General features: G+C 29.6%; 1 protein-coding gene across 3 annotated transcripts in view; it reads left to right on the top strand.

Moving 5' to 3' along the window:
• The window catches only part of LOC135139250 (G-protein coupled receptor 52), a 149,498-nt gene that overhangs the window by 36,742 nt on the left and 87,184 nt on the right, over window positions 1-25,572 (top strand). For 2 of the 3 annotated variants that reach the window (XM_064069413.1, XM_064069411.1), the window contains exon 2: window positions 19,833-19,877. The exons of the other annotated variant lie outside the window; for it this stretch is intronic. The gene's annotated coding sequence lies outside the window, so the exon portion shown is untranslated. The remainder of the gene's footprint in view (window positions 1-19,832; window positions 19,878-25,572) is intronic. 3 annotated transcript variants of the gene reach the window in all.

The following is a 25,572-nucleotide window of genomic DNA, read 5'->3' as shown; positions in this document are numbered from 1 at the left end:
ATGTATTTAGTTAAGTGTCGAAAATGGCAAAAATTGGCCGAAATTTGAAGAAGGGGAGACCATTGAAAAAATGTCACTTTTAAAAAAGTTGTCTGAAAATTCTGAAAAAATTCAGGGACATTTCGACATCTTGATTTCTGAATTTTTCGATTTTTTGATTTCTCGATATTTTGATGATTCGATTTCTCGATGTTTCAATGTTTTAATTTTCCGAAATGGATTTTTCGATTTCTGGATTTCACGGTTTTCAAAGTTTTCAAATTTTAGAATTTCGATTTTTATTTCTCGATTTCGGGTTTTGTGATTTTTTAATTTTTCAATTTTTTAGGTTTTTCGATTTCATATATTTCGATTTTCCAATTTTTTGATGTATCGAAGTTTTAATTTTTTTAAATTTCAGTTTTTCGGAATTTCAATTTTGGGATATTTTATGTTCTTAATTTTTCAATGTTTCGATTCAGTCTTTTGATTTCGCGTTTTTGAGTTTTTCATTTTTCGATTTTCGGCTATTTCGATTTCTCCAATTTTCCACTTTCGATTTATGGGTGTTTGAATTTTTTAATTTTTCAATATTCCGATTTTCCGATTTCTCGATTTTTCGGTTTTCCAGTTTGTCCAATTTTAGACTTTTAACTTTTCGATTTTGTATTTTTCGATTTTGCAATTTATTAATGTGTCGATTTTTCAATTTATTGATTTCCTAATTTTGGATATGTAAATTTCTTAATTTTTTTATATTTCGATTCAACATTTTGATATTTCAGCTTTTTGATTTTTTGATTTGTCGATTTCGCATTTTTTGATTTTTTCATTTTTCGATTTCTCATTTTTTCGACTTTCGATTTTTTGATTTTTTTAATTTTTTAATATTTCGAATTTTCTATTTCTCGAATTCTCGATTTCTCGATTTCTCCATTTTTCGGTTTTTCAATTTTGGGATTCAATTTTTACTTCCCAAGCGTAAGCAAAGGAAGTATTGTAATCGAGTCCGTCGGCCGACTCTCTACTTTTACGTTTTCTCGATCTTTCATGACCCCTAGAAGACGAAGAAATAGGTCTCCCATTTCCGTCTGTCTGTCCGTCTGTCCGTCCGTCTGTCCGTCTGTCCGTCTGTCCGTCTGTTGTCCCGGATTTTTATTAGACAGATAATCTCCGAAAGTACTCGACCGATTGTTGTGAAATTTTGTACTTATATTAAGAATACCATGTAGATGGTAAAACGCTAACCAAAATTTGTCTAATCATCCCCACCACTAATGCGATGACGTCACTTCAAAATTGTACATAGTAAATGGGTTTTCAATTGTATAAAATAACATAGTCCTACACATGTAGTTTACAACTCTGAATCGACTTTTCACCCGAAACGTCCAGATTTTTGGAAAAAAAAATCAAAATTATAAAACAACATTTTGAAATTTAATTTTTAATCTGCTAACCAGAATGCTTTGAAATGTTGCAGATGTTTTAAGGCTATAAAGAGCATCATAAATCTTTAGTCAAAAAATATTTGCTTATCCCCTCCAAAAACTTGATGACGTCAGCTCAAAAGTTTGTAGAATAAATCATATCTAAAATGTACAAAATATGATGAGTCTGTACTTGTGATCTATCACTCCATTCATATTTTTTGGATTTGCATATACAGGGTGACTCAAAAAAATTAATGAATGCGTAAATATATTTTATTGATTTAATCAGGAACTACAAAACCGAATGCTCTGAAATCTTGCAGATGTTTTAAGGTCATAAAGAGCATAATAAATGTTTAGTCAAAATATATTTGCTTATCCCCTCCAAAAACTTGATGACGTCAGCTCGAAAGTTTGCCTAATAAATCATATCTAAAATGTACAAAATATGATGAGCCTGTACTTGTCATTTATCACTCCATTCATATTTTTTGGATTTGCATATACAGAGTGACTCAAAAAAATTAATGAATGCGTAAATATATTTTATTGATTTAATCAGGAACTACAAAACGGAATGCTCTGACATCTTGCACATGTTTTAAAGTTATAAAGAGCATAATAAATGTTTAGTCAAAATATATTTGCTTATCCCCTCCAAAAACTTGATGACGTCAGCTCGAAAATTTGCCGAATAAATCATATCTAAAATGTACAAAATATGATGAGTCTGTACTTGTGATCTATCACTCCATTCATATTTTTTGGATTTGCATATACAGGGTGATTCAAGAAAATAAATGAAAGCGTAAATTTATTTTACTGATTTACTCAGGAACTACAAAACCGAATGCTTCGAAATCTTGAAGATATTTTAAAATTATCATAAGCATGGTAAATTTTTGATCAAAACGTATTTGGTCGTCCCCCCTAAAAAATTTATGATGTCACCACAAAATTTTGCTGAAAAAATCCTATCTAAAATGTACAAAATATGGTGAGTCTCTTCTTGTGATTTATCATTCCATTCAAATTTTTTCGATTTGCATATACAGGGTGACTCAAAAAAATTAATGAATGCGTAAATTTGTTTTATTGATTTAATCAGGAACTACAAAACCGAATGCTTTGAAATCTTGCAGATGTTTTAAGGTTATAAAGAGCATAATAAATTTTTAGTCAAAATATATTTGGTTATCTTCTACAAAAAACTGATGACGTCAGCTCAAAAGTTTGCCGAATAAATCGTATCTAAAATGTACAAAATATGATGAGTCTGTACTTGTGATTTATCATTCCAATCATATTTTTGGATTTGCATATGCAGGGTGACTCAAAAAAATTAATGAAGGCGTGAATTTATTTTATCGATTTAATCAGGAATTACAAAACCGAATGCTTTGAAATTTTGGGAATATTTTAAAGTTATTATAAGCATGGTAAACTTTTGTTCAAAATGTATTTGTTCATCCCTCCTAAAAAAATTGATGACGTCACCCTTAAATTTTGCTGAATTAATCCTATCTAAAATGCAAAAAATATGATGAGTTTGTACTTGTGATTTATCATTCCATTCATATTTTTTAGATTTTCTTAAGAGGTGGTTCAAAAAAATTAATGAAGTCAATTTATTTTATTGATTAAATTAAAGGCAACACTTATTATTAGTATTACACCCCAACCAACCCAATTTGGTAGACACAAAATTTGTTAAAGGAAAAACTCGCTTGAAACATAAGGGTAGCACGCTTATTTACATCGACTTTAACATTACAGACCTGCATTTGTTTTATGCGCTCACTTGGTTCCGCGAATGTGAAATAGACATGTTTATAATCAACCAATTGTGAATTTCACCGTCAAGAATTAAAATAAAACCCAATGTTTTATATAATAAGCGGAAGTCGAAGCAATAAAACCGATGGTCGTTTTGTTTACAGTTTGTCTGTTTGACTCTCACGTATGCTGTTACGCCTGTCATCTTAAATTAAGAATGTTTATACATACACGATTTTCAGTTGCCTCTGATACGTATACGTGAGTAAATTGTTTCGTTATTTTATTGATTATTACAAATCAATATTCAAAACGACCCAATTCATTTTCCCGAAAATTTGAGAATATAATAATTTTAATAATAATTTTATTCTTAGTATTACACTACATCTATCCCAACTGATATACGTGTCCTTGCAAAAATGTTGATGACGTCATCGCAATTTTTTTTTAAATTCCCACTACAAAAATGTAATGAGAAAAAAAAACACAATAGGCATGCAGTCGTCAAGTTTCCGACAGCGAGGGAAGTACTGTCTAAACTCTTTAGACCAATTTTTTTATTTTGATTTCTCATTTTAGCGTTACTTGATTTTTTTGAATTTTACGATTTTTCGATTTGGGCGATTTCGATTTTCAAATTTTTTAAAGATTTCAATTTTCCAATTTATATATTTTTTTTAATTTCCCAATTTTTTGATTTTTTAATTGTTGATTTCCCAATTTTTCGAAATTTCAATTTTGGGATATTTTAATTCCTTAATTTTTCAATGTTTGGATTCAATTTTTTGATTTCTGGATTTCTTGTTTTTATTTTTAGTTTTTCTATTTTTTGATTTTGGGCTATCTCGATTTCTCGATTTTTCGACTTTCCGAGGTTTCCACTTTTCGATTTTTTGATTTCTCGATCTTCTGACGTTTCAATTTCTCGATGTTTCCATTTTGCGAATTTTACACCTTATGCTTTTCGATTTTATATCTTTGGATTTTCCAATTTTTTGATGTTTTGATTGTTCAATTTTTTGATTTCTTAATTCGTCGACATTTCAATTTTGGGATTCTTTAATTTCTTAATTTTTCGATGTTTGGATTAAATTTTTTGATTTTTCAAATTTTTGATTTTTTAATTTGTCGATTTCGCGTTTTTTGAATTCATAATTTTTCGATTTTTCGATTTTCGGTATTTCAAGTTCTGGATTTTTCCACTTTACAAGTTTTCTACTTTACGATTTTATGATTTCTCAATATTTCGATTTCTCGATTTCTCAATTTCCCGATTTCTCGATTTCCCTATTTTTCGGTTTTGCAATTATTCGAATTTTGGACTTTTATTTAAGCTTTCCGATTTTTAAATTTTTCCATTTTCCAGTTTCTTCATATATCGATTTTAAAAATTTTTGATTTCACAATTTTTTGAAATTTCAATTTTGAAATATCTTAATTTCTTGATTTTTCAATGTTTCGATTCAGTTTTCTGATTCCAAAAATATAGCGTGTTAGAATCGGTACGAAATGCGAATTTTGGAAATTTTCTAAAAATTTCGATATTTCAACGAACGATTCTGGAAAAACGGATGGAGTCATCACAAAAACCGGGCCGGAAGTGAGTTCTAGAGCTCGAAATCTACCTGAAAACGTATTTAGTTAAGTTTCGAAAATCTCAAAAATTGGTCGAAATTTGAAGCACTACCAGTGGAAAAATTTGACTTTTACAAAAGTTGTCTAAAAATTGTGAAAACATTCAGAGACGTAGATCTCGACATGCTGATTCCAAAAATATAGCGTGTTGATGGTCACGGAGCAACATTTTCAAAAGAATCGGTACGAAATGGGAATTTTGGAAATTTTCTAAAAATTTCGATATTTCAAAGCACGATTCTGGAAAAACGGTTGGAGTTAGCAAAAAAACCAGGCCGGAAGTGAGTTCTAGAGCTCGAAATATACAAGAAAATGTATTTAGTTAAGTTTCGAAAAAGTCAAGAATTGGTCGAAATTAGACAATTGAAAAAATTTCACTTTTAAAAAAGTTGTTTAAAAATTGTGAAAAAATTCACGGACGTAGATATCGACATGCTGATTCCAAAAATATAGTGTGTTGATGGTACCACAGCAACATTTTCAAAAGAATCGGTACGAAATGTGAATTTTTGAAGATTTCTAAAAATTTCAACATTTCAACGGTCGATCCCGGAAAAACTGTTGCAATTATCAAAGAAACGATGCCGGAAGTGAGTTCTAGAGCTCGAAATCTACAAGAAAATGTGTTTAGTTAAGTTTCGAAGATGTCAAAAATTGGCCGAAATTTGAAGAAGGGGGGACCACTGAAAAAATTTCACTTTTAAAAAAGTTGTCTAAAAATTCTGAAAAAATTCAGAGACGTAGATCTCGACATGCTGATTCCAAAAATATAGCGTGTTGATGGTCACGGAGCAACATTTTCGAAAGAATCGGTACCAAATGCGAAAGCTTAAACTTGTCAGCAAAGTACTCCAAAGATTTTAAAATGAACTCACTAAAATTTCTAATGTTAAATATTCTTCTTTAACATCGTATCTTCTCTAGGTATAAAAATGTCCCAACAGACAAAATGAAAAATTTTCCTAAGAAAAATTTAGAAAAATATCTAATTTGTCATGCAAATTTTAACGAAGATTAGGATCGCTGATTATGTAAAATAATAAAATAAATGTAAATCTCAAAGAAAACTAAACGTTTCGTAAACTTATTTTGACTTTTTTTACCCCAAAATCCGCTCTGTACTAGTAAGAACGCCCGCAGTTAAATTTAATGAACGAAAATTCCTACGGAAAATTTAGAAAAATATCTAATTTGTCATGCAAATTTTAATGAAGATTAGTATCGCTGATTACGTAAAATAATAAAATAAATGTAAATCTCAAAGAAAACTAAACGTTGCGTATAATTTATTTTGGCTTTTTTTACCCTAAGATCCTCTCTGTACTAGTAAGAACGCCCGCAGTTAAATTTAATGAACGAACTTTTTCCCGACACGGAATGCAAACAGGATAAAAAGGAATTATTCGCGGAAGCTCCTAGCTACTAGTTGCACAATTTTTCCTCTTTGTTTTATGTTTGTTCGAAGCTTTGACGTCAAGCATCAATTTGCACCATGCAGTGTTTAATAACCCTTCGTTCGAATTGTAGTCACGCAGAACACATCAGTCGAAAATAGAAACAATTATGTGCATGTGAAAATTTATAGGCAGTAACAAGCTGTGTGAGGGCATTTGAATATCCCGATGCGGTGAAATCCCTGCGAGAGAAGGTTGTTGCCATCAATACCTGCCGTATTGACGTAATAAATCTTGTTTTATTAAAGCGGTCCCCGAAGAGGCGCTTTGATCCAGACGAATGGCAGCGTAAATAAAACGGTGATTTTTTGTTGCTGGGGACAAAAACGCAGAGCAGGACAATGAGTTTTTTGTTGATCTACGATGGGTTTATGTAAAATTTAGGTAGGTGTACGTTTGAGGGGTTAATTTTGCAGGAGATAGACGTCACGGAATTACAATTCAGGGATTTTGTAAAGCTGTCTTTACAACGATTCCAACTTATTTATTTTTAGCAGGAAAATGTTTTCTAATTAATTTATAGCATTACTTGAAATTTGAAAGAGCTAATTTCCCGAAAGCCTAGATTTTCTGATACGAATGAGCTATTTTTCGCTAAAACCTAATAATCGGATATTAACTTCATATACAGAAACACAACATGTGGAGGAAAATTCGTCAGTTCAAAAATAAGTTCTAAACTTAAAAAAAAACACAGGGTTGAAAGTCATAGATGTCAATAAAATTTATATACTCTTGACTCCTGACTACTTATTGGGCGACTGCTACTTTGATGTTTTCTCGACGTTTCATGACTCCAAGAGTACCAAAATATAGCCCTCCCACTTCCGTTTGTCTGTCTGTCCGTCGTCTCTGTCAATTTTTATTACATAGCTAATATCCGAAATTACCGGACCGATTTTTGTCAAATTTTACATGTATGCTAGGAATATCATGTAGATGGTAGAATGCTAACCAAAATTTGTCTAATCGTCCTCACCAACAATGGATTGATGTCATCTGCAAATTTTAAAAGTAAAGGTTATTTAAATTTTCGAATAATAAATAGATACTCTTCGAGTTGTGGTTAATAAGTAAATCAGTTTTTATCCACTAAAGTTAACTGAAGCATGGTAAATCGATAATCAAAACTTATCCATTGATTATATCATCTTACAAATTTGTCTTAAACGTTAAAAAGTAACATAGTCCTGAACTTGTGCTATATGAGTCAGTGTTGATATTTTTTTATTCTAAACAAAGCTTTTGAGAAAAAAATGTACAATTTCTCGTTTTCTCAATTTTTCGAAATTTGGATTTTCAAGTCACGAATTCCCAATTTTTCGATATTTCAATTTTGAGTTTCCCAAGTTATTTGATTTTTAGATTTTCCAATTTGTCGATTTTTCTATTTTTTATTTCCCAATATTTCAGTTTTACGATTTTTCAGTTTTTCGATTGTTCAATTTGTTGAGATTTTAATTTTTCAATTTTTCGATTTTGGGCTATTTAGATTTCTGGATTTTTCGACTTTTCGATTTTTGATTTCCCCATTTTTGATGTTTCGATTTCTCGATTTTTCAATATTTCAGATTTGTATATTTTGTTCCACTTTTAAATTTCTCGATTTTTCAGTTTTTCAATTTCCCAATTTTTCATTTTTCGATTTCTCAGTCAATTTATAGATATTTTAGTGTATCGTTTTTTCGATTTTGGATGATTTCTATTTCTAGATTTTTTGACTTTTCGATTTGTTGATGTTTCGATTTCTCGATGTTTCAGTTTTTAATTTTTCGATTTTTCGGTTTTTCAGTTTTCGAAATCTTAGGCTTTTCGATTTTTAAATTTTTCCATTTTCCAATTTTCTGACGTATCCATGTTCAAATTTTTCGATTTTCCAATTTTCCGAAGTTTCAATTTTGAAAAATTTTAATTACTGGATTTTTGAATATTAAGATTTTCGGGTTTCCCGATTTCTCGATTTATCGATTTTTTAATTTTCGAATTTTAGACTTTTAGGTTGTTCGATTTTATATTTTTCGATTTTCCAATTTTTTGGTCTTTCGATTTTTCAATTTTTTAATTTCCTAATTTTTCGATATTTCAATTTTGGAATATTTTAATTTCTTCATTTCTCAATGTCTTGATTCAATTTTTTGATTTTTTTTGTTTTTTTGATTTCCCGATCTTTTCGCGCTTTTTGATTTTTTAATTTTTCGAAATTTTGATTTTGGGCTGCTTCGATTTCTCACTTTTTCGACCCGTCTTGTTTTCCACTTTTTGATTTTTTGTTTACTCGATCTTTTGATGTTTCGATTTCCCGATGTTTAAATTTTTTAATTTTTCAATATTTCAACTTTTCGATTTCTCGATTTCTCCATTTTTCGGTTTACCAATTTTTCGAATTGTAGACTTTTAGGCTTCTCGATTTTTAAATTTTCCCATTTTCCAATTTTCTGACGTATCGATGTTCAAATTTTTCGATTTCCCAATTTTTTGATTTTTCTATTTTTTAAAATTTGGATTTCTCAATTTCAACTTTATGGTTTTTTTATTTTTCTAATTTTTTATTTTTCGATTTCGCGTTATTTATATTTTTTAATATTTCAATTTTTCGATTTTGTTCAATTTCTGGATTTTTCGACTTTTCGACTTTTCGATTTCTCGATCTTTTAATGTTTCGATTTCTCCATGTTTCAATTTTTGAATTTTTCAATATTTAAATTTCTCGATTTCTCGATTTTCCGATTCCTGGATTTTTCGGTTTTGCAATTTTCGAATTTTAAACTTTTAGGTTGTTCGATTTTATATTTTCCGATTTTCCAATTTTTTGATGTTTCGATTTTTCAATTTTTTAATTTCCCAATTTTTCGGTATTTCAAGTTTGGAATATTTTAATTTCTTCATATTTCTATGTTTCGATTCAATTTTTTGTTTTTTTTTTTGATTTTTTGATTTCCCAAATTCGCGTTTTTTGATTTTTTAATTTTTCGATTTTTTTTATTTTGGGCTGTTTCGACTACTCAGTTTTCCGACTTGTCGAATTTTCCACTTTTCGATTTTTTGATGTTTCGATTTCCCGATGTTTAAATTTTTTAATTTTTCAAAATTTCGACTTTTCGATTTCTCGATTTCTCCATTTTTCGGTTTTCCAATTTTTCGAATTTTAGACTTTAAGGCTTTTCGATTTTATATTTTTTGATTTTCCAATTTATTGATGTTTCGATTTTTCAATCTATTGATTTCCTAATTTTTCGATATTTCGATTCAACATTTTGATTTTTCAATTTTTTGATTTTTTGATTTCCCCGTCTCGCATTTTTTATTTTTTTCATTTTTCGATTTTTTGATTTTGGGCTATTTGAAGACTTTCGATTTTTTGATTTTTTTTAGTTTTTTAATACTTCGAATTTTCTATTTCCCGATTTCTCCATTTTTCGGCTTTTCACTTTTTCGAATTTTACACTTTTAGGCTTTCCGATTTTTCAAGTTTCAATTTCCCAATTCTTCGAAATCTCAATTTTGGAATATTTTGACTCTTGATTTTTCAAGAATTTTTTGGTGTTTTGATCAATTTTTTGATTTTTTGATTTCTCGTTTTAGCGTATTTTGATTTTTTTAATTCTAGGATTTTTCGATTTGGGCGATTTCGATTTCCCAATTTTTTGATATATTGATTTTTCAATTTTTTGATTCCCCAATTTTTTTATTTTTTTGGTTTCTCGATTTCGCCTTTTTTTGTTTTATAATTTTTCAATTTTTCGATTTTGAGCTATCTCGATTTCTGGATTTTTCGAATTGTCGAGTTTTACATTTTTCGGTTTTTTTGATTTCTCCATCTTTTAATGTTTCGATTTCTCAATGTTTCATTTTTTTAATTTTCCGATAATTCGATTTTTCAAGTTTTAGAAATGAAGAGTTTTCAGCTTTTCGATTTTTATATGTATTTATCGTTTTTACAATTATTTTATATTTCCATGTTTCACTGTTTTGATTTCCCCATTTTTCCAAATTTCAATTATTTGATTTTCCGATTTGACGTTTTTTAACTTTTCGATTTTTCGATTACTCGATTTTTAGGTTTGTCGAGTTTTCCACTTTTGGATTTTGTGACTTCTGGATTTTTCATGTTTCGATTTCTCTTTCATTTTTCGGTTTTTCAAATTTTATAATTTTAGACTTCTGGGCTTTTCGGTTTTTAACTTTTTATATTTTTCACTTTTTTCATATTTCCATTTTTCAATGTTTTGATTTCCCAATTTTTTGGAATTTCAATTTTGAGTTATTTTAATTTCTTGATTGATTTTTCAGTGCTTTAATTTAATTTTTTGATTTTTGGACTTTTAGGCTTTTCGATTTTTATATTTTCGATTTTCCAATTTTTTGATGTATCGATTTTTCAATGTTTCGATTCAATTTTTTTAATTTTTCAATTGTTTGATTTTTTGATTTCTCGATTTCGCGTTTTCTTGATTTTTTAATTTTTGGATTTTTCGTCTTGTCGAGTTTTACAGTTTTTGATTTTTCTATATTTTGATGTTTCGATTTCTCGATGTTTTATTTGTTTTAATTGTCGATATTTCACTTTTTCGATTTATCGACTTCTTAGTTTTTCAAGTTTTAGAATTTTTGGACTTTTAGGCGTTTCGATTTTCGAATTTTTTGATTAGTATTTCCATTTTTGAATGTTTTGATTTCTCAATTTTTCGAAATTTCAATTTTGGGGTATTTTAATTTCTTGATTTTTTAATGTTTTAATCCAATTTTTTTTATTTTTTTATTTTTCTGATTTTTTATTTCTGGATTTCTTGATCTTTTGATGTTTAAATTTCTCGATGTTTCATTTTTATTATTTTCCGATATTTCAATTATTCGATCGATTTCTTGATTTTCCGCTTCTTCAAGTTTCAGGATTTTAGAGTCTTTGGCTTTTAGATTTTCACATTTCTCAAATTTCCTATTTTTTTGATATTTTCATTTTTCAATGTTTTAATTTCAAAATTTTTCGGAATTTCAATTTTGGGACATTTCAATTTCTTATTTTCCAGTGTTTCGATATTTTGACTTTTCGAGTTTTGAATTTTGCGAATTTTAGAATTTCAGGCTCTTCGATTTTATATTCTTTGATTTTCCAATTTTTTGATGTTTCGATTTTTCAATGTTTCGAATTCCCAATTTTTCGAAATTTCAATTTTGATAAATTTTAATTTCTGAATTTTTCCATGTTTCAACTCAATTTTTTGATTTTCTGATTTTTCGATTTTGTTTTTTAGATTTTTTCATTTTTCGATTTCGGGTTATTTCGATATCTGAATTTTTCGACTTTTCAAGTTTTCCATTTTTCGATTTTTTGATTTCTCGATCTTTTGATGTTTCGATTTCTCGATTAAATTTTTTTAATTTTTCGGTATTTCGATTTTTTCATTTCTCGATTTCTCGGTTTTCCAAGTTTTCGAATTTTAAACCTTCAGGCTTTTCCATTTTTCGATTTTCCGATTTTTTGATGTTTGCGGGTTTCAATGTTTTGATTTCCCAATTTTTCGGAATTTCAATTTTGGGATATTTTAATTTCCTGATTTTTCAATGTTTCAATCCAATGTTTTTTATTCTCCTATTTTTCTGATTTTTTATTTCTGGATTTCTCGATCTTTTGATGTTTCAATTTCTCGATGTTTCATTTTTTTTATTTTCCGATATTTCAATTATTCGATCGATTTCTTGATTTTCCGTTTTTTCAAGTTTTAGGATTTTAGACTTTCAGGCTTTTCGATTTTTATATTTCTCAATTTTCCTATTTGTTTGATATTTTCATTTTTCAATGTTTCGATTCAATTTTTTGATTTTTGAATTTTTCGACTTTTCGATTTCTCGATTTTTCGATTTTTTAATTTGTGAATTTTAGACTTTTAGGCCCTTCGATTTTATATTTTTCGATTTTCCAATTTTTTGATGTTTCGATTTTTCAATGTTTCGAATTCCCAGTTTTTCGAAATTTCAATTTTGAGAAATTTTAATTTCTGAATTTTTCTAATTCGACTCAATTTTTTGATTTTTTGATTTTTCGCTTTTGTGTTTTTTAGATTTTTTCATTTTTCGATTTTGGGTTATTTCGATATCTGAATTTTTCAACTTTTCGAATTTTCCATTTTTCGATTTTTTGATTTCTCCATATTTTGATTTCTCGATTAAAATTTTTTAATTTTTCGGTATTTCGATTTTTAAATATCTCGATTTCTCGGTTCTCCAAGTTTTCGAATTTTAGACCTTCAGGCTTTTCCATTTTTCTATTTTTCGATTTTCCCATTTTTTTATTTTTATTGAGATTTAGATTTTTCGACTTCTCTGTTTTTCAGTTTTTCAAATTTTGGACTTTTCGGCCTTCCAATTTTTATATTTTTCGATTTGCCAATTTTTTGATGTTTTATCATTTAAATATTTAACAACATTTTGTAAATCTAAAAATAGGAAAGAATGATCCAAAAACTGAACAGTCGCAGTTAATTTTTTTAACATAAACTTCTTACATTGTTGGTTTTTAAATCCTGAAAGCCCGAAAACTGTGATACAAATTTTTTTTTAATTTTCTGTAGTAAACCACTGCCTGCCAAATGTTAATGTATTCTTAAACTTTGACAATAAACTTTCAACGCCCTAATTACCAACGGGAGTATACTTATCTAAACACATCTCTACATTTATCAAACTTAAATGTTTCAGTTTCTGTTTTAATTTTTGTAAAATGGAATCTCGTTTAGTTTCTTGTTAGGAACATTTTACGAAAAAACTTCACAGCCAGAATATTTATTGCTTCATTAAACAACTCAGAACTGTCTAATAGAAGTAATGGTTTAGATTAGAATCTAGAATTAGAATTTGGTGATAGTTCCTGGTACGTGTCCAAAATTAAGCTTTAGCTTATAAATCACTCAGCTGCTTTCTAATTTTGGGTGATGTTATAATTTCTTCGTACAATATTTTCCAATAAAGCCTCCACTTCTTTCCAGCCTCCACTTCTTTTTACAACCTGTCTACAAAACTCATCTTTTCTTCTTTTTTTTTAATAAAACCACCCCTGTCTTCCGGCTTTCATAATAAATATGACAAGCATCTGCACTTATTCAGCCCTCGCAACATGCACATTCGTAGCCTTATTTGAGGAAACACACTTCCGTCTCAAAATTAAATTAGACAACCAGAAGCATTAAAACAGAAAACTTGTAACCCAGCTCAACGAAAACCCCGCAGACACTTTTATCCGTTGATTTCCAATTTCAGATAAAATTGATTCAAATCTAACACATTCATGTACAAGGCCAAAATAATCCCATAAAACAAAATCGTGGTAACAATGGATTTATGCCATCTGCAAATTTTAGAAGTAAATGTTATTTAAAATTCCAGTTATGGTTTATAAATCAGTTATCCATTGATTATATCATCTTACAAGTTTGTCTTAAACGTTAAATAGTAACATAATCCTGAAATTGTGGTATATGAATCAGTGTTGATTTTTTTTTTTATTCTAAATAATGAGGTTTTTGAGAAAAAAATGTACAATTTCTCCTTTTTCCAATTTTTTGAAATTTCGTTTTTTCAAATTTTGGGTTTCTTAAGTTATTTGATTTTTATATTTTTTTCGATTTTCCAATTTGTCGATTTTTCTATTTTTTATTTTTCGATTTCTCAGTTTTCCAATATTTCAGTTTTCCGATTTTGTAGTTTTTTAGTTCTTCCATTTATTGATATTTTCATTTTTCAATTTTTCGATTTTGGGCTAATACGATTTCTGGAAATTTTACACTTCTCGAATTTTCCACTTTTCGATTTTTTGTTTTCCCGATTTTTGGCGTTTCGATTTCTCGATTTTTCAATATTTCAGTCTTGAGTTTTTTAAGTTTTTTGATTTTTATATTTGCGATTTTCCAATTTTTCGATTTTTCAATTTTTCAATTTCTCGATTTTCTATTTGTCCACTTTTTCGCTTTTTGATTATTCGATCTTTTGATGTTTCGATTTCTCAATGTTACAATTTTTTAATTTTTCAATATTTTGATCTTTCGATTTCTCGAATTTTCGGGTTTTCAATTTTTCGTTTTTTAGACTTTTAGTCTTTTCGATTTTATATTTTTCGATTATCCAATTTTTTCGTGTATGGATTTTTCAATTTTATGATTTCCTAATTTTTCAAAATTTGAACTTCGGAATATTTTTATTTCTTGATTTTTCAATGTTTCTATTTTTCAATTTCTCGATTTTCGAAATTTGGACTTTTAAGCTTTTCGATTTTATATTTTTCAATTTTCCAATTTTTTGTTATTTCGATGTCTCAATATTTTGATTTTCCAATTTATCGAAATTTCAATTTTGGAATAATTTAATTCCTTGATTTTTCAATGTTGCGATTCAATTTTTTGATTTTTCTTTTTTTTTGATTTCTTGATTTACCGATAGTGCGTTTTTTTGATTTTTTATTTTTTCGATTTTCCGATTTTAAGCTATTTCGATATCTCCATTTTTCGATTTGTCCAGATTTCCATTTTTCAAGTTTTCAATTTTTCGATTTCTCAATTTACCGATTTTTGGGGTTTTCAGTTTTTCATATTTAAACTTTTAGGCTTTTCGATTTTCCAATTTTTTTATGTTTCGATTTCTCGATGTTTCAGTTTTTTAATTTTTCGATTTTTCATTTTCTCGACTTTTTGCAATTTTAGGCTTTGAGGTTTTCAATGTTGTCCAATTTTTTGATAATTGCATTTTTCAATGTTTTGTTTTCCTAATTTTGAGAAATTTCATTTTTGGGATATTTCAATTTCTTGATGTTTCAATGTTTCAATAAAATTTTCTGATTTTTCAATTTTCTGATCTCTTAATTTTTCGATTTTTCGTTTTTGGGTTACTTCGATTGCTCGATTTTTCGGCTTGTCCAGTTTCCCACTTTTCAGTATTTTGATTTCTCAATCTTCTGAAGTTTCGATTTCTTGATGTTTCATTTTTTTTAATTGTCCGATATTTAGATTTTTCGATTTCTCGGTTTTTCAATTTTTCAAATTTTAAACTTTTAGGCTTTTCGATTTTATGTAGTTCAATTTTCCAATTTTTTAATTTCCCAATTTTTCGAATTCTCAATTTTGGGATATTTTAATTTCTCGATTTTTCAATGTTTCGATTCAATTTTTGGATTTCTCAATTGTCTAAGTTTTTGATTTCTTCATTTCGCAACTTTGATTTTTTTTTATTTTTCGATTTTTCCATTTTCGGCTATTTCGATTTAGTTTTCCACTTTTCGATTTCTCGTTGTTTCAATTTTTTAATTTTTCGATTTTTCATTTTTTCGATTTTTTGCAATTTTAGGCTTTTAGGTTTTTTGATTTTTTTAATTTTTCGATCTTCCAATTTTTTTGTTTCGATTTTTCAATTTTTTGATTTCTTGATTTTCCGAAATTTCAATTTTGGGATATTTTCATTTCTTGATTTTTCAATGTTTCGATGCAATTTTTTGATTTTTAATTTTTCGAATTATCGGTTTTGGGCTATTTCTATTTCTGAATTTTTCGACTTTTCAAGTTTTCCACTTTCTGATTTTTTGATTTCTCGATCTTTTGATAATTCGATTTCTCGGTTTCTTGGTTTTTCAAGTTTTCGGATTTTTTACTTTTAGCCTCTCGATTTTTTGATTTTTCGATTTTTTAGTGTTATTAAATTTTTTGATAATTGCATTTTTCACTGTTTTGCTATCCTAATTTTTCGAAATTTCAATTTTTGGGATATTTAAATTTCTTGATGTTTCAATGTTTCAATAAAATTTTCAAATTTTTAAATTTTTTGAACCCTTAATTTTTCGATTTTTCGATTTTGGCTACTTCGATTACTCAATTTTTCGGCTTGTCCAGTTTTCCACTTTTAAATATTTTGATTTCTCGATCTTCTGAAGTTTCGATTTCTTGATGTTTCATTTTTTTTTTGTCTCGATTTTTCAATTTCTCGGTTTTTCAATTTTTCGAAGTTTAAACTTTCAGGCTTTCTATGTAGTTCAATTTTCCAATTTTTTTATTTCCAAATTTTTCGAATTCTCAATTTTGGGATATTTTAATTTCTTGATTTTTCAAAGTTTCGATTCAATTTTTGGATTTCTCGATTGTCTAATTTTTTGATTTCTTCATTTCGTATTTTTGGATATTTTAGTTTTTCGATTTTTCCATTTTCGGCTATTTCAATTTCTGGATTTTTCGAATTGTCGGGTTTTACAATTTTGGATTTTTTAATTTCTCGATCTTTTGATGTTTCGATTTCTCGACGTTTCAATTTTTTAATTTTTCAATATTTCGATATTTTGATTTCTCGAATTCTGGATTTCTCCATTTTTCAATTTTTCGAAATTTAGACTTTTAGGCTTTTCGATTTTTATATTTTTGGATTTTCCAAATTTCTGATTACCGAATTTTTCGGAATTGCAATTTTGGGTTATTTCAATTTCATAATTTTTCAGTGTTTCGATTCAACTTTTGGTTTTTTGGTTTCTAGATTTCGCATTTTTTTATTTCATAATTTTTTGATTTTTCGATTTTGGGCTATTTAGATTTCTAGATTTTTCGACTTGTGGAATTTTACCATTTTCGATTTTTTGATGTTTCGATTTCTCGATGTTTCAATTTTTTAATTATTCTATTTCGATTTTTTGATTTCTCGAATTCTCGATTTCTCTATTTTTCAATTTTTCGAATTTAAGACTTCTAGGCTTTTCGATTTTTATATTTTTCGATTTTTGAATTTTTTGATTTCCCAATTTTTCGGAACTTCAAGTTTGGAATATTTCGATTTCATAATTTTTCAATGTTTCGATTCAATTTTTTGATTTTTTGACTTCTCGATTTCGCGTTTTATTTATTTCTTAAGTTTACGATTTTTCGATTTCTCGATTTTTTCGATCTTTTAATTTCATAATTTTTCAATGATTCGATTAAATTTATTTGATTTTTAAATTTTTTCAATTTTTTTTTTCGAATTCTCGTTTTTTTTTATTTTTTAAATCTTACATTTTTCGACTTTCCAATTACTCCTATTAAATTTTTCGATTTTTCGAACTTCGACAATTCGAATTTTCGATTTTATAACTTTTTCGACTTTTTGCTCAATTTTTCAAGTTTTTGATTTGTCGATTTTTCAATATTATACAATTTTATAAAATTTAGATAACATTTACCATGCAAAATCTTGAGATGACTACTGTTCATCCTTTCTAAAAACTAAATGAAATGCATAATCTTCAAATCCTTAGAACACGAGAATCCTCAAATCCCCAGAACTTCATAATTCTCAAATCCTCTGAACACCAGAATCCTCAAATCCTTAGAACACCAAAATCCTCAAATGCTTAGAACACCAGTTAGTCCTTTTTTGCTGTTTTGGTCCTTTTTTGTCCTTTTGGTCCCTTTTCGTCCTTTTTCGTCCTTTTGGTCCTCCTTCAGCCATTTCGTCCTTTTTCGTCTTTTTCATCCTTTTCCCCCTTTTGATCCTTTTGGTCCTATTTCATCCTTTTCGTCCTTTTTCGTCCTTTTCGGCCTCTTTCGTCCTTTTGATCCTTTTTCGTCCCTTTTGTCCGTTTTCGTCCTTTTGCTCCTTCTTCGTCCTTTTAATCCTTTTTCGTTCCTTTTGTCCTTTTTCGTCCTTTTGGTCTTTGTCTTTTTTTTTCGTTTTTCGTCCTTTTCGTGCTTTTCGTCCTGTTGGTCCTTTTTCGTCCTTTTTCGCTATTTTTTTTTAAATTGCTTGGCAGAATGTCACTAAATATTAATTGTAGAAAAAATGTAACGATTACGTTAAAACGGTTTATGTCTTTTACTTGAAAGTTTTAAATTCCAAAATTTCAATGTTTTTTTTGACAACTACGTACTAAAAAAGCCAAGGCAAGCATCTGCACATTCGTACCCTTATTTGAGGAAACACACTTCCGTCTGAAAATTAAATTAGACAACCAGAAGCATTAAAATAGAAAACTTGTAACCCAGCTCAACGAAAATCCCGCTGATTTCCAATTTCAGATAAAATTGATTCAAATCTACCACATTCATGTACAAGGCCAAAATAATCCCATAAAACATAAAATCGTGATAAGAAGAGGAAATAAGTTTGCGTGCAGAGAAAGATCCGCACTATCTTTCAACCCCCACTTTATCTATCGCTCCACTTTTATAGACTTTTCCAGCAAACTACAGCAATTATCTCCCTAAATGTGCTTCGGAGAATCTGATAATCCTTTTAATCCCGATGTAATCAGTTACACGCTACGATCATCTCCAAAGCACGCAAGATACAGGAAGCAGGAAGTTCAAGGCTAGCTGAAATTGGCTCAGCATAAATCTCCGGTGCTGCTATTTTTTCCACCGGAAAATGCCCATTATCATCATTAATCGTCGTACAAAATTAAATAGTTTCTAATTAGTTTCAATTTAAATTTCGCTGTCACCAACACACGTCTAAATACTCTCGTTTCCAATTTAACAAAAAAACTCCAAATTTCCTCCATTAAAAAACACTCCATTTCAAAGATACACCAAAATTCCGATAAAAAGTAATGCGAAAACAATTCCTACACGTTTTCCAGGCGGATGTTGACTCCTTCCCACCACTCTCGTTTGCATGTTTAAAACGTTTTTTATTAGCGGGGTTGTAAAGGTTAACAACCCTCGTTATTTCCGCTATTCCTCGGTAATTTATAACCCTTAATGCTCTTCAAAGATACACCAAAACAAACACGAATCCGTCGAACCTCCCCTGCTAGCCCAGATCGTGTGTTGAATGCTGAAACGTCTGGAACTTTGTTTGCCTGATCGATCCCTGCAAAAAATTCCTCCAACTTGTGGACCACTGGACCAGATTTTTATCGTGGACTCTTCCGGTTGACCCTCAAATTTCCGGATTGTGGAGAGATTAACTATCCTGCTCTGCGATATCCAGGGGCCAAGTGGCAGCACATGGACGACCTTAATAAAAGAGATTCGTCAATTTACGAGGACGTAAAAAAGGGCTTTCGCAATAAAAGTATTACTAAAGAGTCAAAATTCGAAATACGGTGTCTGGAATTATAATTTTTAGGGATTTTTGTTTGCGTTTTCGATGAGGTGTCCCTTTACAGGTTTGGAAATTTTTCGTGCGAGCTTTGATAACGGAAAACGCTGCCTCAGCTTTGGCCCAAAAACACAGCTAATGAAATATTTCACGAACGTGTCCTGAAATAACACTGTTTGCTGGCGGACAAGAATGCACAAAATATACTCGATGGGGTGTTCATGAGATATTCACGATTCGTGTTTTTGTTGGGGCGAAAGGGTGGAAAAGTCAGCGGGATTAGGGACCCCGTGTCGTATGGATTTTCCAAACAATATGTCTGGGTGGGGCGAATTGTTCCAGTTTTATTTTGTTTTTGTGACGACTAATTTGTAAATAAATAAACACAACAAAAATTGAAAAATAAAAGCAATGTAATGCATCTATAAGTCGTTAAATAATGTTTGATAATTATTTTAGCACAGAACGGAAGAGAAAAAAACATTTTTGGTAATTTTTCATTTAATTTCAGTGTGGCTCACCAACTACATACTTCGTAGTCCCTCTTTGGTACTGGGTGAGTAAAATTCGTCATTATATCGTAGCTTGAGAGATAATATGATTTGAATTTGTTTTAAATTTAGAGCTTGGCAATTTTTTTCAAAAATTCTAACCGTTTTTGAAATATTTAAAAAAAATTAATTTCAAACTGAATATTTCCAAAAACAGTAGTGATATCGAGTTGGAATTATTTTCACTCCTAAATGAATCATTCCTCTGTAAGCACGATTTTTTTCATAATTTTTGGCCATTCAGTTTTCCGGAATCTTACTAAATACCATCTTAACAAAAATGCCACGCTTGCTTCGGAATTTTAAATGATAGTCATCAATCTTGGACTGTGATTACTGATTATCAACATGCTTTGTTTTTTCGATACAACTCGTCGAAATTTATCTTCCAGGATTTTTTTTTTTTTGGATTTGTAGCCTACTTAGCTAAAAGTTGAATTTTTCAGCACCTTATTTTTGTACTCAACTGATTGAAATCTGTCAGCCAGATTTTTGTGTGGATTTTTTTGCAATTTTTTTGTGAAATGTTGGCCCTTTCCTAAGCACTTTTGAATTCTTTTACGGCTTGAGTGAATCGAAAATTCCAATCATTTTTCCAAAAATGAGATATTTTAAAAATTTGAATTTGAAAAAGCGCATGTCGAAAACCAGTCATCATTCGGACTAAAGATTATTTTTCCCAATAAATCCATCATTCTTGAATAAGCATCATTTTTGGACACCCAATTTTTCCATAATCACGCTAAATACGTTCTTAACAAAAATTCCACTATTATTGCTGGGGAATGTTCGATGATGGGGGGGAATTTTGGTCCAGAATATTCAATATTCCATATTTTTGAGTCCAGCTTGTTGAAATTTGTCTCCCAGATTTTTTGTGAATTTTTGGCAAATTTCAAGAAAATCTCGTGAATTTTGTGACTGTCGATCCCCTGAAGTCATCGAAAGTCATCGAAAACTCCCACCATTTTTCCAAAATCGCCAAAACTCAACATAGTTTTTCTGACATATTTTAAAAATTGGACTTTGAAACGAATATTTAGAAAATTAGTCGACGTATCGATTTGAAATTATTGTTACTAATAAATCCATCATTCTAAACACGATTTTTTTCATAATTTTTGGATACACAGTTTTTCCACAGTTGCGCTAAATACGTCTTTAACAAAAATGCCAAGACTACTTTGAAATTTTCGATGATAGCTTTCAATCTTGGATCAGAACCTTCAACCTGGCATGTTTTTGAAGTCAGCTCGGTGATAGTTATCTTTTAGATTTTTTTGTGGATTTTTGGCCAATTTCAAGAAAATCTCGATTTTTCAATCTCCCCTTTTAAAAAATTTTAGCTCTTACCTCAAGCAATTTTGAAACTTAACAAACACGAGAATTTCATTACTTTCGATTCCTTGAAGTCTTTTAAGGCTTTAGTTCATCGAAAACTCCCACCTTATTTTTCCAAAATCGGCAAAATGAAACAGGTAATTTTTGAGATGTTTTAAAAATATGACTTTGAAACCGATTATTTCGAAAATTAATCGTCATATCGACTTGGGATTCTTATTCCTAACAAACCCATCATTCCTCGTAAACAGGAAGACACCCAATTTTTCCATAATCGTGCTAAATACGTTCTTAACAAAAATCCACGATTATTACTATTACTATTATCAAAACTTCCACCTTATTTTTCCAAAATCGCCAAAATTCGACTTTTGAAACTGAATATTTCGAAAATCAGTAGTCGTATCGACTTGGGATTATTTTCCCTAATAAATCCATCATTCCTACGTAAACACGAATTTCTTCGTAATTTTTGGGCACCCAGTTTTTCCAAAATCGCGCTAAATACGTCCTTAACAATACTGCCAAGACAGCTTCTAAATTTTCGATTTCAATCTTCGATCAGAATTCAGAACCATCACATTTTTGGATTCAGCTCGTTGAAATTTATTTCCCAGATTTGTTTGTGGATTTTTGACCAATTTCAGGAAAATTTCAATATTTCAATATCCCCCTTTATAAAGTTTAGACCCTTCCCTCAAGCTCTTTTGAAACTTAACAAACGCGATAATTTTGGTGACTTCGACCGCTTGCACACTTTTATGGCTTCAGTTTATCGAAAATTCTCACAATTTTTCCAAAATCGCCAAAATGAAAGATGGTAATTTTTGAGATATTTTAAAAATGGGAATTTAAAATTGAATGTTTCGAAAATTAGTCGTCCTATCGACTTGGGATTATTGTTACTAATAAAACCATCATTCTTGCGTAAAAACGATTTTTTTCATAATCTTTGGGCACCTAATTTTTCCACAATCGCGTTAAATACGTTCTTAACAATGCCACCAAAAATTCAATTTTTTTATACTCGCCCCTATGAATTATTTTACCTTTTCTCAAGCAGCCGCGAAGTTAAACAAAAGAAACTTTTGTAGCTACTGATTTTTTAAAGTAGCTTCAATCCTTGGAAATTCGTACTAAATTTCGAATTCGTCAAAAAGAAATGTGGTAATTTTGGAATTTTTTTTTTAATTTTATTTTGAAACCGAATATTTCGAAAACCAATAGCCGTATCGAATTGGGATTATTTTTCCAGATAGACGCATCAGTCTTACATAAACGCTATTTTTTTTTTATAATTTTAGACACACAATTTTTCCAGAATGTCGCTAATTATCTTTTTTAACAAAAATTCCGGAAATTTCGATTACAACCTGACTAAAACTGAAAGTCTTGATCTGAAACCACTAATGTACCATGTTTTTAGATTCGGCACGTCGAAATCTATCTCCCAGAATTTTCTGTGAAATTTTAGCCAACTTACCGAAAAGGACACCTCTTCAATAAATCCTTCTTTTCAAATTTTTGACCATTTCTCGAAGAGCTTTGAAATTGAGCAAACGATCGACGAAAGTCGCCAAAAAGAATTATGGAAATTTTTGAATTTTTTTTTAATTTGACTTTGAAAGCGAATATTTCGATTTCTAGTAATCGTATCAAGTTGAGATTATTTTTCCCGATAGACTCATCAGTCCTCCGTAAACACAATTTTTTTTTTGTAATTTTGAATACACAGTTTTTCCAAAATTTTGGTGATTACGTTTATAACAAAAATTCCGAAATATTCAGTGATATTCTGACGATGACTGAGAGACCATCAAGATGCCATGTTTTTGGATTCAGTTCGTCAAAATCTTTCTACCAGACTTTTCTGTGAAATTTTAGCCAACTTACCGAAAAGGTCAACTTTTCAATATTGCCTTCTTTGAAATTTTTGAGCATTTCTCGGACATATTTGAAATTGAACAAAGTTTTTTTATGTTGATTTCGATCCCTGACATTGTTTACGCCTTCAGTTCTTCAAAAATTCCTAACAATTTTTCGAAGTCGCCAAAAAAAATACGGCAAATTTTGAAATAATTTTTAAAAATGTGACTTTGAAACCGAATATTTCGAAATCCAGTGGTCGTATCAAGTTGAGATTATTTTTCTCGATAGACGAATCACGATTTTTTTTTTGTAATTTTGGATACTCAGTTTTTCCAAAATTTCGGTGATTACCTTTATAACAAAAATCGGGGAATTTTCAATGATAGCCTGACCAAGACTCAGAGACCATCAAGATGCCATATTTTTGGATTCAGCTCGTCAAAATCTTGCTACCAGACTTTTCTGTGAAATTTTAGCCAACTTACCGAAAAGGTCAACTTTTCAATATTCCCTTGTTTGAAATCTTTGACCATTTCTCGAACATCTTTGAAATTGAGCATAGACTTTTCTTTTGTTGATTTCAATCCCTGAAATTGTTTACAGCTTCCTACCAATTTTTCGAAGTCGCCAAAAAAAAATTAGGGCAATTTTTGAAATATTTTTTTAAAAATTTAAATTTGAAACCGAATGTTTCGAATTCTAGTAGTAGTATCAAGTTGAGATTATTTCACCCGATAGACTCACCATTCCTCCGTAAACACGATTTTTTTTATAATTTTTGGCCACACAATTTTTCCAGAATCTCGCTAATCATCTATTTTAACAAAAATTCCGGAAATTTTGATGATAATCACCCCAAAACTAAAAGTCTTGATCTGAAGCCATTAATATGCCATGTTTGTTTGCGTTCGGCACTAAAATCTATCTCCATGAATTTTCTGTGAAATTTTAGCCAACTTACCGAAAAGGTCAAATTTTCAATATTATCCTCTTTGAAATTTTTTACCATTTCTCGAACATATTTGAAATTGAACAAATTTTTTGTTGTTGATTTCGATCCTTGACATTGTTTACGGCTTCAGTTCTTCGAAAATTTCTGCCAATTTTCCAAAGTCGCCAAAAAAAACACTACAATTTTTGAAATAATTTTTTAAAAATTTGACTTTGAAACCGAATATTTCGAAATCCAGTAGTCGTATCAACTTGAGATTATTTTTCTCGATTGACGCATCACGATTTTTTTTTTTGTAATTTTGGATACACAGTTTTTCCAAACTTTCGGCGATTACCTTTATAACAAAAATCGGGGAATTTTCAATGATAGCCTGACCCAGACTCAGAGACCATCAAGATGCCATATTTTTGGATTCAACTCGTCAAAATCTTTCTACCAGACTTTTCTGTGAGATTTTAGCCAACTTACCGAAAAGGTCAACTTTTCAATATTCCCTTCTTTGAAATTTTTGACCATTTCTCGAACATCTTTGAAATTGAGCATAGGCTTTTCTTTTGTTGATTTCAATCCCTGAAATTGTTTACGGCTTCCTACCAATTTTTCGAAGTCGCCAAAAAAAAATACGACCATTTTTGAAATATTTTTTTAAAAATTTGACTTTGAAACCGAATATTTCGAATTCTAGTAGTCGTATCAATTTGAGATTATTTCTCCCGATAGACTCATCATTCCTCCGTAAACACGTTATTTTTATAATTTTTGGCCACACAATTTTTCCAGAATCTCGCTAATCATCTTTTTTAACCAAAATTCCGGAAATTTTGATTATAACCTGACCAAAACTGAAAGTCTTGATCTGGAGCCATTAATATGCCATGTTTGTTTGCGTTCGGCACTAAAATCTATCTCCCAGAATTTTCTGTGAAATTTTCGCCAACTTACCGAAAAGGTCAATTTTTCAATATTCTCCTCTTTTAAATTTTTGACCATTTCTCGAACATATTTGAAATTGAACAACGTTTTTTTTATGTTGATTTCGATCCCTGACATTGTTTACGGCTTCAGTTCTTCGAAAATTCCTGCCAATTTTCCAAAGTCGCCAAAAAAAAACACTACAATTTTTGAAAAAATTTTTTAAAAATTTGACTTTGAAACCGAATATTTCGAAATCCAGTGGTCGTATCAAGTTGAGATTATTTTTCTCGATTGACGCTTAACGATTTTTTTTTGTAATTTTGGATACACAGTTTTTCCAAAATTTCGGTGATTACCTTCATAACAAAAATTGGGGAATTTTCAGTGATAGCCTGACCAAGACTCGGAGACCATCAAGATGCCATATTTTTGGATTCAGCTCGTCAAAATTTTTCTACCAAACTTTTCTGTGAAATTTTAGCCAACTTACCGAAAAGGTCAAATTTTCAATATTCCCTTCTTTGAAATTTTTTACCATTTCTCGAACATCTTTGAAATTGGGCATAGGCTTTTCTTTTGTTGATTTCAATCCCTGAAATTGTTTAAGGCTTCAGTTCTTC

Source organism: Zophobas morio, unplaced genomic scaffold (genome assembly GCF_036711695.1).
Source record: "Zophobas morio isolate AGI-343-1 ecotype UQ-CSIRO unplaced genomic scaffold, CSIRO_AGI_Zmor_V1 ptg000031l, whole genome shotgun sequence".
NCBI lineage: Eukaryota > Metazoa > Arthropoda > Insecta > Coleoptera > Tenebrionidae > Zophobas > Zophobas morio.
The sequence above is the reverse complement of the archived record's forward strand: the minus strand, read 5'-3'. Positions and strand labels throughout refer to the sequence as shown.